This window comes from Triturus cristatus, chromosome 4_2, assembly GCF_964204655.1.
Source record: "Triturus cristatus chromosome 4_2, aTriCri1.1, whole genome shotgun sequence".
Taxonomy (NCBI): domain Eukaryota; kingdom Metazoa; phylum Chordata; class Amphibia; order Caudata; family Salamandridae; genus Triturus; species Triturus cristatus.
The window spans coordinates 856,782,936-856,797,726 of NC_140586.1; positions in this window are offsets into that span (position 1 = coordinate 856,782,936).

Genomic DNA, 14,791 nt, shown 5'->3' on the forward strand with positions numbered 1-14,791 from the left:
GAAGCGTCTGGGGAGAGACCCGCACGGTGAAGGCGCTCCGGGGTCAGATAGGCAGTGTGCAAATAGTACAGTTGGATGAGCCGCAGCTTGGCCGAGGAGGTGATCATCGTAGGGGCCATAAGGGCGTCCCTCCAATCGGCCTCATCCAGGGGCCCCACCCAGGCCTACCAGCGCGCCTTCGTGACCTCGCAGTCCGCTGGGGTGTTGTTGACCAGGGCCCGGTAAATACGGGAGATACCCCCCCTACCCAGAAACCCCATCATCACCTGCGCTTCTGGCGGGCTATGGTTAGGGATCCGCAAGTCCAGCGGGACATGGGACCGAACCGCGTGGCGCAGCTGAAGATATTTGTAAAACTGTGAGGGGCACAACGAGAAGCGAGCCTGAAGCTCCCGGAAGGAGCACATACGACTCCCCCGCCACAAATCGCCCAAGCAGGAGATCCCAAGGAGGTCCCACGCTCGAAAGCCCTCCAGGCACGTAACCTCCTGCAGCCAGGTGCCATGCCAGAGAGGTGTAACACGGGTCAGCCTCCCCGACCACCGGGTATGCCGTAGAGCCGCACGCCAGGCCAAAAAGGGGGCCCGCACAACACCTGGAAGCGACCGTGGGAGCCGCGCCCCGTAGAGCATATTTTGAATAGAAGGGAACCCCAGCATCTGCACCTCCAGCCTATAGGCCGGGTCGCCCCAGACACCCGAGAACCAGTCATGGACCACCAGGAGCCGAGTCGCAAGATAGTATAAGTAGAGGTCGGTCATGCTCATACCTCCGTCATGTGATGGGATCCGGCACAGGCCGAGGGCCAGACGGGCCCTACCGCCACCCCATAGGAACTTGGTCGCCATACTGTCCAAGTCCCGGAACCACGGACGAGGGAAAGAGCAGGGCGTGTTTTGCAGCATGTACAAGAATTTGGGAAGGATCATCATCTTATAGAGAGCAATCCTCCCCAACGGATTCAATGGGAGCGATTGCCTTCTCGCCAGGTCAGATCTGGCCTTGTTGACCACAGGAGCCACATTAAGGGCCCAGCAGAGCTCTGGTAGAAGGGTGACCCAGATACCCAGGTACTTAAAAGATAGCCTCCGGAGGGGAATATCGGACTGCCAGCCGAAGCAATCGCGAGCCGGGTGCAGCGGAACTAAGACCGACTTCCTGGGGTTGAGACGGAGACCCGACGCCCGACCAAACCGGCGAAGGATCCCACGCACAATAGGACCCGAAGTTGCGGGGTCGGAGAGGTAAAGGAGGACATCGTCTGCATACAGAGCTATTTTATCGGGGACCATGCCCGGACAGTCCCATCCACGAAGCGCAGGGTCGGAGCGGACCAGGACGGCCAAAGGTTCCATCGCCAAGGCAAAGAGGAGGGGCGAGAGCGGGCAGCCCTGACGCGTTCCTCTCCCGATAGAGAACGGGCGAGAGAGAGCCCCATTCACCAACACCCTGGCCCGTGGAGCCGCGTACAAGATCCGGACCATGGCGCGGAATTGAGGACCGAACTCCATCCTCTCCAACACCTCGTCCAGGTAAGCCCACCCCACCGAGTCAAAGGCTTTTTCGAAGTCGACCAACAACAAAGCCAGATACGGAGATAGGCGCTCGCGGTGAGCCATGGCGAGATGCAGGTGCCGCAGGCAGTGTCGAGTTCCCCGGTTCGGCATAAACCACACTGATCCGGGTGGATCAGCGAGTCGAGGTAAGGACGCAGCCGCTGCGCCAGGATGGTGGCGTATATTTTGATCTCAGTGTTGATAAGAGAGATCGGTCGGTAGTCCGAGCAGAAGCGCGACGGGGGCTGCGTTTTAGGGAGAACGACTATGTTAAATGGTAGCGGCAGTTTCAGTCGATAACCTTTCAAGTATTGCCCGGCGGTAATCGCCTCTCATACCACTCGATAATTTACCAATGAAAGAGGCAGGCGCCGGAGACTGGAAGGCAGGAAACAAAGTTTTATTCCGTCGGAGCAGAACACATCAGATCAGACAGCAAGGTATCGTCACGAGGTGCTCTAACTGCATCTCTGAGGCCTGGCCTCTTATACACAGGTTTATGACTTTATTGCAGGGTTATCATACATGGCACATTCTTGAGATTGCTTTGGAACATGAAAGAACATCCTCGGAATCCCCACTTCGAGCTCGTTCCCACACATATCTACAGTGGAAGTCCCCACCCCATCTACAGTAGGAGATGGCTATCACACAGCTGGACATTCCGCCAATTCCCGGGGGGTGTGTGCGACCGGCCGGGTCTCAGGGGGTAGGGGCTTTGATCTACTGTAATCCCTTTGATGTGGGGTGTTTCTCTTACAGTAGGGGCAATAAACTGCATCCGCAGGGCTAGGTGATGGCCTGGGATCGATTCGGACAATGGGGCGCAGAGGAAGGGGGTTATCAAAAGAGATGCATGACCATGTATGGGATGTCGGTCAGGCGTGGGATGTGGTTCCATGGCAGAGTCGCGCAGAAGGAGAGGTTTTATGGCCCGTGTATGAGAGAGCGGGGGTGGTCGGCGCGCGGGGGATGCTTGCAGCGCCAGGGGAACGCGCTGGCGATCGACAATGAGCGGGGGAGAGAGTGGGGTGCCTAAAATGGCGGCCGTGCGTTCGCTGTGCGTGGCGCTGGGGAGAGGCAAGATGGCGCAGATAATGTTCAGTTACAAGCTAAATTTCCACAGTCCTCCCTTTTAACATATCTCGCCAGCTTGCCTGGCCGACATTCACCTTCGTTAACCCTTCAGCTATAATATCGTTAATGTTTTTCATACATTCCTTAAAGATACAGAGTTTTTAGGGCAGGCAGGAGTAATCTGACACATTTGTACATAGTTACATACAGTTGATAAAGTAGGCGAGGAGGTAGTACATTAAAAATTACATCAGCTGCGCCGCATGTCAGGCCCTGGGATAGGAGGTGGGGAGCTTGTTTGAGCACAAATAGGATACTGTAAAACAAAAATGTTTCTGGCAAAACAAGGGATATTTCGTACATTACTTAAGGCCCAGACTTCGTGTGGATCAAAAATAGTCAGTATAGTCGTGTGCATGGCTGGTGTTGTATGAATGTCATTATACAAAGTTAGATTTTTCTTAACTTCTCAGTGTACAGTCGGAAGTGACTGATGCAATATCATGAAAACTCGATAGGAAGACAGTTAATATAAGAAGGTGGTTGGGAGAGGACTTCAACTTAACATGGGTTCTTCTTTCCAGTGTCCTATTTATAAAGAGCCATCACTGGTAAGCTCTTATTGTTGTTCTTCTTTTGTTGGCGCTGTTGAGCACCGGCGGTGGAGCTAAGGTCCAGCTCAAGTCCAATTTCTCACGTGGCAGGGTGTGACCATCCGCTGTTCTCCGATCACAGTCCTGTTCCCTTAGCACAGTTCATCGTAGGTACTTTCAAAATCCATATAAAAGAGAGAGAGTGGCGTGCTTCGGGATGCCGGGGGAAGAGGGGGCGGAGTGGGATCGGATCAAAATGTGGACCAAGGAGAGCAGAATCTTCCAGCACTGGGCCCATCAATCGGGCCCGTCGGGTTGGGACTTCAGGCACGCTGGTCAGTGAGCATGGGGGGGGGGGGCCTCGATATAGCCCTTCGTTCTATCGCTTATCATCCTGATAATGGTGCCTTGTCCTACGCCCTTTTTGCTTCGTCGCTTCCCCCTTGGTCGATGCCATAGATGTTCCATGGTCCGCAGCCAGGCTGTGCGTCACATCCGACCCCTCTCTTCCGATGGCAGCACGTTATCTTTAAATGAGTACAAGAAACAAAATCTTAGAGAGTTGGCAGGGAAGACATTTACACACTTCATCCTCTCTCCCAACCACCGAGTAGTTGCGGAAATGCTTTTATCGGTTGCTGTATGATTGATGTCTATTAACTCTGATGTTTGTGTGCGTGTTACTAATCTATTAATCATTGCTGTGGTGCAGGTTTCTGCCGGTGTCCCTGTCCATCGTCTGGCCTTCTAGGCGCTGCGCCCTATAATCGCTGCAGGAAGCCTGACATCTGTCAACCTTCTGGTCTATTTAAAAATTCGAACCGGCTTCTCCGGTAGAGACTCGTTCATTTCAACATAAGTTTTGTTAATACACATTTTCCTCCGAACACTGCTAAGCTTATGAAAAAGTGCGAGGTGCTACTGTCATGGGTTCACAAGTATCCATTTCGGGGAGGAACATAAGCTAAACATTATTCTTGCTGGAGACAATAGGTAACCCTTATCAGTTTAGGCGATGTATTTTTTTTTTTTAGAGAATAAGGTCATCGGCTGTTTCGTTCGAAATACTCTGAGACGGCTAGTATAGGGCTGGGGTTATCTTGGGAGAACGGGGTGCTTTAGACATTCTATTTCGGGGTAATTGGGCGGGGGCAATTCTGGGCGGTGGAGATGGTGTTGTTAAAGCTCTAAAAACGAAAACCACTGACATATAGTCCCCGTGATGAGGGCCAAATTGGGAGACATCAGTCGTCTTACCTGTCCTTTCTTTCTCAGCCAATTAAGCTCAACACTCGCAGAAAGGAGAGGTAGTAACGTGGTAAAGTACGGTCGTTTTGTTTCTGTCAATTTGTTCGAACACCACCGTGTTTCTGGCCAATTATACACTTACCGAAGAGGTATGTGTCGTTAATTTATTCAAAAAGAAAGAGGGCAAGAAAGCCTTTAGTGAGGGAGAGAGAGAGAGAGAGAGAGAGAGAGAGAGAGAGAGAGAGAGAGAGAGTGAGAGCGAGAGTGAGAGCGAGAGTGAGAGTGAGAGAGAGACGTGTGCATCAAGTAGGCTATTTGGCATATGTACGATAGAAAACGAGAGAGAGAGACATGTGTACGATAATAGGCCACCTGGTGCACACAGAACATGGAGTAGCATGGGTCTGTTCTATGTAAGAAAACACAAGCGGGGGAAAGACATAAATTCGGTGATCACGTACACACAAATACCGGATAGGGTGTGACAGTACATGCATCAAGCGCAGAAACTTAAGACGGAGACTCAGGGGTACGTTGAGTATGGGGACCTCTCCTTTTCTGTCCTCTTTCCTATGCATGCTGCGTATTTTCAGTATTTTGTAGTTTACCTTGGGGGGGTGTCGGACCTTTTACTCTCCTCCCTTTGATCGATGGACAAGCACTTCAATCATACGGTGACGCTCTCTTCAAGTCACCCAAGCATGAAATGCATACACATTCATACCGTAGCACACACGCACAATCATACCATACAGTTTTTCATGTTCCCAATGGTGGTCTGCACTTTACGCACTATCCCACAACGTTTGTCTATGTTTTTCCTGATATCGAACACGGTGCGGTCCATGTCCACTCCATTCTTCAGTCGGAACTTCGTCGTGACCTATAGAGGGAAAAAGAGGGGAGGGGATGTGCAGTATTCAAAGTACCTTAGCGCGCGTAGACACGAAAAAGTTCTACTTACCACGTACCAGGCTAGCCGCAGGAGTGGGTAATACCACAGACCTATTATTCTTTTTGTCCGAGACAAAGATGCTCTATTTCACTCATCTCCCAAATTCGGGTTCCCTGGTCGTACATGCATTTCTCAATCGGTTGTGTATTATGGTGCAAGATACCATACCTTGCGTTCGGCATATACCTTAAGCTATAATTGACAACTCTTGGAAAAGGACAGGTGTGATGGGTACAAATTCCGTTAATCAAAAAGATTCAGGCAAATGGAGTCTGCATTATCTGTTTTCTTATTGTTTGGGAGTAACACTCATTTATTCAAAAGAAAAAAACCCTTTACCAACCTAGATGATTTGTCATGACACTGATTCCGTAATTCCTTTTAAGAAGCCCTTTATTTAAAACAATGTCAGTATACAAATACGGGCCTACAACCACTATAGGCCGGCCACGGCGTGAGAGGCGTCAAGTATCATGAGCAACACTACTTTAGCATAAAATCGGTTCCCTCCCCGCCCCCCCCCGACCATCATGTGTGGAAACATCGCATACATATCTCTTTTTAACACAAATGCCACGTGACTGGAACGCCACATGGAGTTGTAGGCCTCTCCTACATCGGCGCCATTTTGGGGCGAGGTCGGGCCAGTGTACAGTCTAAGACTTTCCATGAATTAGCTGTTGGACCAGAATTCCTTTCGGTAGTTCGAGAACTTTCGTTAGCGTCAGCTTGCGTCAGCATGGCGTCACCGCGATCCCGCAGCAACGCCGTGGTCCGTTCCTAGGGCGGGGCAGCAGGCGGGTTCTTCCGCCGACACCTTGAATCAGTCTTTCTTACTGCACCAAGCGGAGGTGAGGTGGCTGCTGCCCGGGGCAAAGAACAATGGCGGCGGTTTGTCCTTACCGGAAGTCGGCGGGAGTCGAGTGCAAAATGACTCCCGCAGACTCTGCAAAGCTGAGGGGGCGTTTTGTCAAGGGTGGGGCCCACGCCCAAGCAGACAAACTTTCGAGTCCAGAATCGTCTCACGGTGGGCTAGGCCTGGATCCGAAGAACCAACCGCCGGAGTCCAAAGGCAGCAGCAGTAGCAGCTCTTCGGTACAGCCACCGGGGTGGGCCCAGTAGCAGCGACAGCAGCAGTTCGGAGGGTATCGCCACCGGGGTGGGTCCAGTGGCAGCGACGGCAGCAGTTCGGATGGTACCGCCATCGGGGTGGGTCCCCGATTACTCGGCTGCGGGGGCCCACTCCTCGCGTCGGGTGCTAGCGGCAGTCCTGGTGAACCCGTGCTTGGGTGGCTGTCCGGCGGTCGAGTGCAGGGGCGCCAACTCAGCTGGACGGCGAGTGAAATGGTTGGGGTGCCCTCACCTGCTGGCGAGCCTCCACCTGGGGAGGTGGGGGAGGCCCGTCCGCGTCGCTTCCCCCTGCCAGGGCACCCTCCGTTATTGAAGGAAGAAGAGAATGGGGAGAGCCGCACGACGTGGCGGGGTGCAACTCAGCTAGTCGGCGAGTGAAATGGCAGGGTGCAATTCAGCAGACCGATGAAAAAGACGGCTGGGGTGCCCTCATCTGCTGGTGAGCCTCCACCTGGGGAGGCGGGGGAGGCCCGTCCGCGTCGCCTCCCCCCCGCCAGGGCACCCTCCGTTATTGAAGAAAGAAGAAGAGAATGGGAAGGTCCGCACAGCGTGGCAGACTCCGCCTTGGCGCTGCCAGAGCTTCGGCGCTTCGTGTAGCCTCCGGCCTATTCGCACAGTCGTCCGCCACTGATGTCAATGGATTTTTGCATGGCTTTTATAGCCCAAAGCCGACTAAAAGGACCGCCCAAAACAGGCCAATGTTGCAACTTCGAGGAAGGAGAGGCGAGGACGGTGTCACGTGGACGTAAATGCTTTGGGATGCAGGTCGCAGCAGACTGTCATGTAAATAGTTGTTTAAAACGTGTTTTAACCTGTTCATCTTGTCGGAATGTTGTTATACATATAAGTTATTAAAATGTTTAACCATACTACTTTGTTGGAGTGTTGTACATATTAGCAATCTAGTTAGTGTAATCGGAAAATGGCATTGTCCAATTACGCGTGATCCTAGTCAAGTTCGGTGACGTTGATGGTGGGTATCAACAAACTTCCGGTTGTGTCTACTGGGCGGGGTGGGTGGTAGGGCAGACATGCTTTAGGCAGCGAGAGCGATGGAGCCGGGCTACCTCGTGGCCGTCTTAACCGTGAGCTTGGTTCCTTCCCCTAGTTCCATATATCCCACAAAGGGCTATTTCCTAGCGTTTCCTTAGTTTTGTAGGGTCAAAAAAAGGATCCTACCAGTGACCACTGACTCTCGGGGTCCCCCTTTGTATATTTTTATGCCATAGCTTACTATAAACTACGGTGATTAGTTCGTATTTTAGTGAACATGTCCTTATTAGGGGTGCCTTCCAGAGGAGCCAGATGGTTCACCTCTAATAAGCGGTCCGGGCAGAACCAACTACCAATCAGTGGGGAGAAGATAGGCATGACAGGTTTCAACGGGGACAAAAGTCAGCACTACCTATCTTTTCACTGCTTGCAAAGACTAGACAGAATATCTCTATTCCTCGTTATTTGTAAGCAGAGAATACCTCCAAAGAACCAATATCGAACAACTAGTGTTCGGACAATCAATCAATCAATCAATGGGGAGATAAAGATAGGCACGACGGGTTACAACGGGGACAAAAGTCTGCGTTACCTACCCTTCACTATCTGCAAAGGGAGAGAGAGAGTATTTCTACTCCTCCCCGTTTGTAGACAGCGAATATCTCAAAGAGAACAATCAATGAGCAATACTAGTATTTCAGACAATCAATCAATTATTTCGCAATTTGTCGTGTTTCACGACCTTACCCGGACCGCGTGGACAGTTTCTCGTCTTCCGCCTCCAGCGCCTGATCGTCCTCTACTCTCCGTATTTTGCCGCGGCACTCCTGATGGTTCCCAGTCAGGACCGTAGATCACTCGAGAGAGGTCTGCTCGGAACCAGTGAAGTTCGGATGATCGGCTGCCAGACGAGGGTCTATCGGGCAGGAGCTCTCCCGATCGTTGCAGTCGTTCACTCTGTCGTCAGGACCTCTCCCACTGGATCCACGTGTCGCTGATGGGCCCCACGCTTGGGACGCCAATTGTTAAATGGTAGCGGCAGTTTCAGTCGATAACCTTTCAAGTATTGCCCGGCGGTAATCGCCTCTCATACCACTCGATAATTTACCAATGAAAGAGGCAGGCGCCAGAGACTGGAAGGCAGGAAACAAAGTTTTATTCCGTCGGAGCAGAACACATCAGATCAGACAGCAAGGTATCGTCACGAGGTGCTCTAACTGCATCTCTGAGGCCTGGCCTCATATACACAGGTTTATGACTTTATTGCAGGGTTATCATACATGGCACATTCTTGAGATTGCTTTGGAACATGAAAGAACATCCTCGGAATCCCCACTTCGAGCTCGTTCCCACACATATCTACAGTGGAAGTCCCCACCCCATCTACAGTAGGAGATGGCTATCACACAGCTGGACATTCCGCCAATTCCCGGGGGGTGTGTGCGACCGGCCGGGTCTCAGGGGGTAGGGGCTTTGATCTACTGTAATCCCTTTGATGTGGGGTGTTTCTCTTACAGTAGGGGCAATAAACTGCATCCGCAGGGCTAGGTGATGGCCTGGGATCGATTCGGACAATGGGGCGCAGAGGAAGGGGGTTATCAAAAGAGATGCATGACCATGTATGGGATGTCGGTCAGGCGTGGGATGTGGTTCCATGGCAGAGTCGCGCAGAAGGAGAGGTTTTATGGCCCGTGTATGAGAGAGCGGGGGTGGTCGGCGCGCGGGGGATGCTTGCAGCGCCAGGGGAACGCGCTGGCGATCGACAATGAGCGGGGGAGAGAGTGGGGTGCCTAAAATGGCGGCCGTGCGTTCGCTGTGCGTGGCGCTGGGGAGAGGCAAGATGGCGCAGATAATGTTCAGTTACAAGCTAAATTTCCACAACTATCGTAGCCGTGTCCGTCTCCGGAGGGAACGAACCCCCCTCTATTACCTCGGCATAAAGGCCCAAAAGCTGTGGAGCGAGGGTCTCACGGTAGTGGGCATAGTACTCCTGTGGGAAGCCATCCGGACCTGGGGTTTTCCCGGGAGCCAGGTGGCTGATGGCGTCGTCAATTTCTTGTAGGGTCACGGGCGAGTCAAGGGTCTCCCTAGCCTCACGCCCCAAGCACTGCAGCTCCGCACCACCCGCTCCCAACAGCTCCCCAAGGGGGATCCCGGGCTCCCGAGCACGGTACAGCGTGGAATAATAGTCGGCAAAGGATTGGGCCACCGCCACGGAGGCCGTGTGAATCTCACCGGAGGGGCCGTGATCGCGGGAATAATCCTGCCGGACCGGGGGTACGTGGCCAGCCGGTGGAGAAGAGCACGTTCTTGTCTCCCCAACCATATACCCTCGCCACCGAAGAGCGCCATAAAGTTTTTGCCGCCTCCAAGGAGTGCAAGCGAATTTCGTCCCATAGAAAGGCCAGTCGTCGCGCCCGCCCGGCATCCCCCAAGGTCTCCGGGTCTCGCTCAAGCTCCAGGGCCTGCGTCTCACACTCCGTAAGCCGCTGGAGATGCTTCCGGCGCTGCCGCTGCACGAGACCTTTAGCCGCTCCCCTAATAGTCGCCTTCCCAGCCTCCCAGAGGACGGCCGCGGAGGAGACTGAACCCACATTATGGCGATAGTAATTAGAGATCTCGGTTCCAACCGACTTCCGGAAGTCCTTATCCTGGAGGAACCAAGCGTTCAGGCGCCACACAGGGCGGGCGGAGAAGGGAGGCGGGCCGAGGGCCAGAAGCAGCGGAGAATAGTCCGAGAGGCCCCTGGAAGAATACGGGCATCTTGTACCCCTGCGCACTCAGTGGATGGGACAAAGATTAAATCTATCCGGGCGTGCAAGTGGTGCGCCGCCGAGGTGTGGGTGTACTGGCGGGCCTGCGGGTGCCAGACCCTCCACACATCGCACAAACCCTAGGCCTCGGCCCAGCCCGATAGTAGCTTCGAGCGGGTAGCCCTGGCAAGGGAGACCGGGCCCGTCGCATCCACACTAGGCGTATACACAGTGTTGAAATGCCCCCCCAAGACAAGCGCGCCCGCCGGGAGCGTGGGAAGCAAGTGTGCAGTGTAGGAGAGGACTGGCTGCAATCGGGACGGGCCGCATACAAGTAGACAAAGGACAGGGGACGCCCTTCAAGGCCCCAGAAACCGCAACCGCCGTGCCCTGGGAGTCGGAGTGCACCTGGTCAAGAACGAAGGGAAAAGTCCGCCGAAGCAGGATAGCCACTCCCCGGGAACCCCTAACGAATCCGGAGTGCCACACCCTATCATACCCGTAACGAGCAAGAAAGGGACAGTTGTTGCCAAGAAGGTGGGTCTCCTGCAGAAGAAGGACATCAATCCCCAGACGCTGCGTGTATTTAAGGACTGCCATGCGCTTGAAGCGGTCCAGAAGACCGTTGACGTTCCAAGACAGAATGCGCATGGCGGCCCTGGGAATGGTAGTGTCAGCCATCACCCCAGATCGGAGCTTCTAGTGTATGCAGAGGAGGGACGCCCCCGGAGCGCGAGCCCAGCAGAGAGGCCGGGGTGGACGCAGGCGCAGGGGCCCCCCAGGGGGAGAGCTCCCGGGAAGGCAGGCCAGCGGGAAGGTCAAGAACGCGATGATGCCATAGAACGAAAACACGGAGAAGAATCTCTCCAACCAACAGAATCCTCCATAGGAGAAAGAAACCACCCCAAAACCACCCCAACCCCCCACCCCCCACCCTATACTTCGAGAACGGAAGCATCTGTCGCCCTAACTGTGAAGAACAACAACCAAGCTAAAACGCTCGGGCTTGAGCACCTAGTGGACCCCCAAATAACCGGATAATGACCAAATCCCCCGCCCTGGCCGAGAGCTATCTCTGAAATGGAGCACAGAAGTCCAGATACTAACATTGGCGGCCCGGTAAACCACCCCCAGCCCCCCAACAATCAAATAAACCACCTCCATCAAGAGCTAGTCAAATAATTGGACTGCAAGAGAGGTCCGAGGTGTCCACTTGTCCAGCAGGCGGGGCCACAGAGCCCGACCGCCCCGGGGATCCAGCCCTGCAGTCCGCAGCAACAGGGCTGGCAGGGGCGACCGAAGAGGCAGGGGAGGCTCCAGAGGCCTGACGCGGCCATCCCATGGAACGGGTGACCACCACCTCTCCTTCCGCACGGCCCCGGGGCACGGTGCGCCTCCGACGGCGGGGCCTGGAGGTAATCGGTCCCCTGCGACTATTCGGTGATGAGCCCCCTCCAGGTCGATGCAGCGGATGTTCCTCCGTCAGCCAAGTCCAAGCGGCCCAGGGTGTCTCAAAAAAGATGGCCTTGTTCTGAAAGATGACCCGAAGGCGGGTCGGGAACTGCAGCTGGTATTGGAGACCCAGGGACCGCATCTTCGTTTTCACCTCCGTGTAGGATCGCCGCTGCTCCTGTACCTCCCGAGTGTAGTCCGGGAAGACCATGATTTTATGATTTTGAAAGTGGAGAGAGTCGGCACGCCTGACCTCGCGGAGAATGGCGTCCCTGTCCCTGAAGTTAAGGATCTTGAGAATGAAGGGACGGGGGGGTGCCACCGGGGGCCTCGGGGCCAAGGAGCGGTGGGCCCTCTCAACAACAAACCAGGCCGAGAGGCTATCCGCCGGCATCCAGGATCGGAACCAGCCCTCCAGAAAGTCGTCGGCCCGACTCGGCCCCCTCCGGAAACCCCACCAAGCGGAGGTTACTGCGACGCACCTGGTTTTCCGCATCCTCGGCCCGGCGGTGAAGCTCCTTAGAGTGGGTGGTGAGCTCTCGAACCTGATCCTGCAGCTGACGGATGTCGTCCTCCGCTGTCGAGATTCGCGATTCGGCCTCCGAAATGCGGGCAGTAGCATTGCGCAAGTCCTGGCGGAGAAGGGCAACGTCAACCTTGACCTCACCTACAATGCCCTCCAGGGAGGAACGGGACGCATGAATGGCCTGCAGGATGGCCGCCAGATCCGTGGCAGGGGCCGACGCCGCCTCCCCAGTCGAGCCAGGCCCGTTTCCCGAGGTCGTGAACTGGTCAATTCTGGTTTGGGTGGCCACCGGCGCCGGCTTGGAGGCCCTGTCCTTGCCCATGATGGCCTCACACAGTCCTTGGGGGGCACCCGCACCCACCGGTGGGCCCCGCAGAGGATCCCGGCAAGTCCAGGGGGACCGAGGGTCAGGGCGGCCGGAGGAGGAACAGGGAGATCCAGGCCCCGCAGGTCGCCTCCTGGGGCGCTGCCCGAAATGACAGCCGGGCCCTCCCCAGGGACCGCCGCTGCTCCGCGGCCCGTCGGGGTCCAAAGTGGTACACCGCACTCCGCCCGCAGCCGATGCGATCACCACCCGCCGGGCTCCGTACTTCTCCACTCCACACCAGCGAGTCAGCACCGCAGGGCGGGCCCCCGGGGGGAGGATAGAGGGGGGAGAGATGAGGGAGCTGGGCCCCCGACCGCCGATCATGGCCCGACACTCAGGGACGGCCCCAGGCCCCACGACGCCTCCTCACGGATCCAGACGTGTGCTCCTGGAGGGGCTGCAGCAATTGGGGGGGCCCCCGCAGAGGATCCCGGCAAGTCCAGGGGGACCGAGGGTCAGGGCGGCAGGAGGAGGAACGGGTAGATAGAGTGTCCACTCACCCGGGCGGCCGGCAGATCCAGGCCCCGCAAGCCGACTCCTGGGGCGCCGCCGGAAGTGACAACCGAGCCCTCCCACGGGACCGCCGCTGCCCCGCGGCCCGTCGGGGTCCAAAGAGATACACCTCACTCTGCGCGCAGCCGATGCGGTCACCGCCCGCCGGGCTGCGTACCTCTCCACTCCACACCAGCGAGTCAGCACTGCAGGGCGGGCCCACGGGCCCCCGGGGGGAGGATGGAGGGGGGAGAGATGAGGGGGCCGGGCCCCCCGACCGCCGATCGCGGCCCGACACTCAGTGACGGCCCCAGGCCCCACAACGCCTCCTCACCGATCCAGACGTGCACTCCTGGAGGGGCTACAGCATTTGGGGGGGGGGGGGAAGGTAGCCAAAGGATTGCCGACTCCTCCCCTGGAGCCACCACAGGAGCCCCCTCACCGCCTCCGCGGCACCACCGTCCAAGCCGATGCCGCCGCACTCACCAGCCTCCACCCGGCGTCCAGCCGCCCCACCGAGGCAGCTGCACTCCCCAACCAGTGAGCAGGATCAGTAGGGCGCAGGCCGGTATCGAGAGGGGGGGGAGGCTGCTCCTCCTACGCCCCCGGAGGCCCGGGGCCCGGATGCCTCGTGGGCGCCGCGGACTCCAGCAGACCTCGCCGCCGGACCTCGCTCCAGGCGCTCCGCGTCCACGTCCCGGGCCCGCCTCAACCACAGCTGGCGGCGCCCGGGGAGGACCGGAACGCTTCAAAGTCTTCCCCCAGGCTGCGGGGCCGCTCCGCTTCGCAATGCGCCCCTCGGCTCCCGGCCTGGGCGTCGAGGAGCGGACCAGCTAGAAGAAGAAGGGGCCGGGCGCTCAGAGCCGCTCCGTCAAGCGGCCATGTCGGTCCAGCGCCCCCTGGTGTCTCCCAAATTTCCCAATTTTTAAGTCACACATAGATGTGCTGCGTTTACGAGACATCACGTAATCAGTATTACAACTGAAACTACTTCACCCATTGCATTTCTCTTTGTTTTGTCGCTTGCCATTGGTGGAATCTGGCATTGCTGTTCTATCTTGCTCTTTGTTGGCTGGTGGTCTGATACATCACTTCCTTTTTCTTCCGTTTCTGGAGGAAGCAGTATGGACTAACTTTGGGGCATATTATCAAACCAGGCGATAAAATTATCGCCGCTTTAGCAGCAGAAAAGTGCCGCTAAAATGGCGATAATGGGCTTGATAATATGCTCTATGGAATTCCAATTGAAGCTCAGGTTAGATGTCCTTCACATCTAACATGGGCTTCAATTGGAATTCCATAGAGCATATTATCAAGCCCATTATCGCCATTTTAGCGGCAGTCTGGCGCTAAAGCGGCGATAATTTTATCGCCTGTCTTGATAATATGCCTCAATGTACCACTACACACCACATACATCCACTCCAAGTCATAACACATAGGTAAGAAACCTTTACATTAACAACATCAAGAGCTCTCGCTCTCTTTTTTTTACACACCCCAACACACAGATCTGGAGCTTAGCTCCTACCTTTTGTTCTTTTTTGTAACCAACAACGCTAAACTATCCACACAGTTTCACACCGCCAAGCTATCCACACAGAATTCCAATTGAAGCCCGTGTTAGACGTCCTTCACATCTAACATG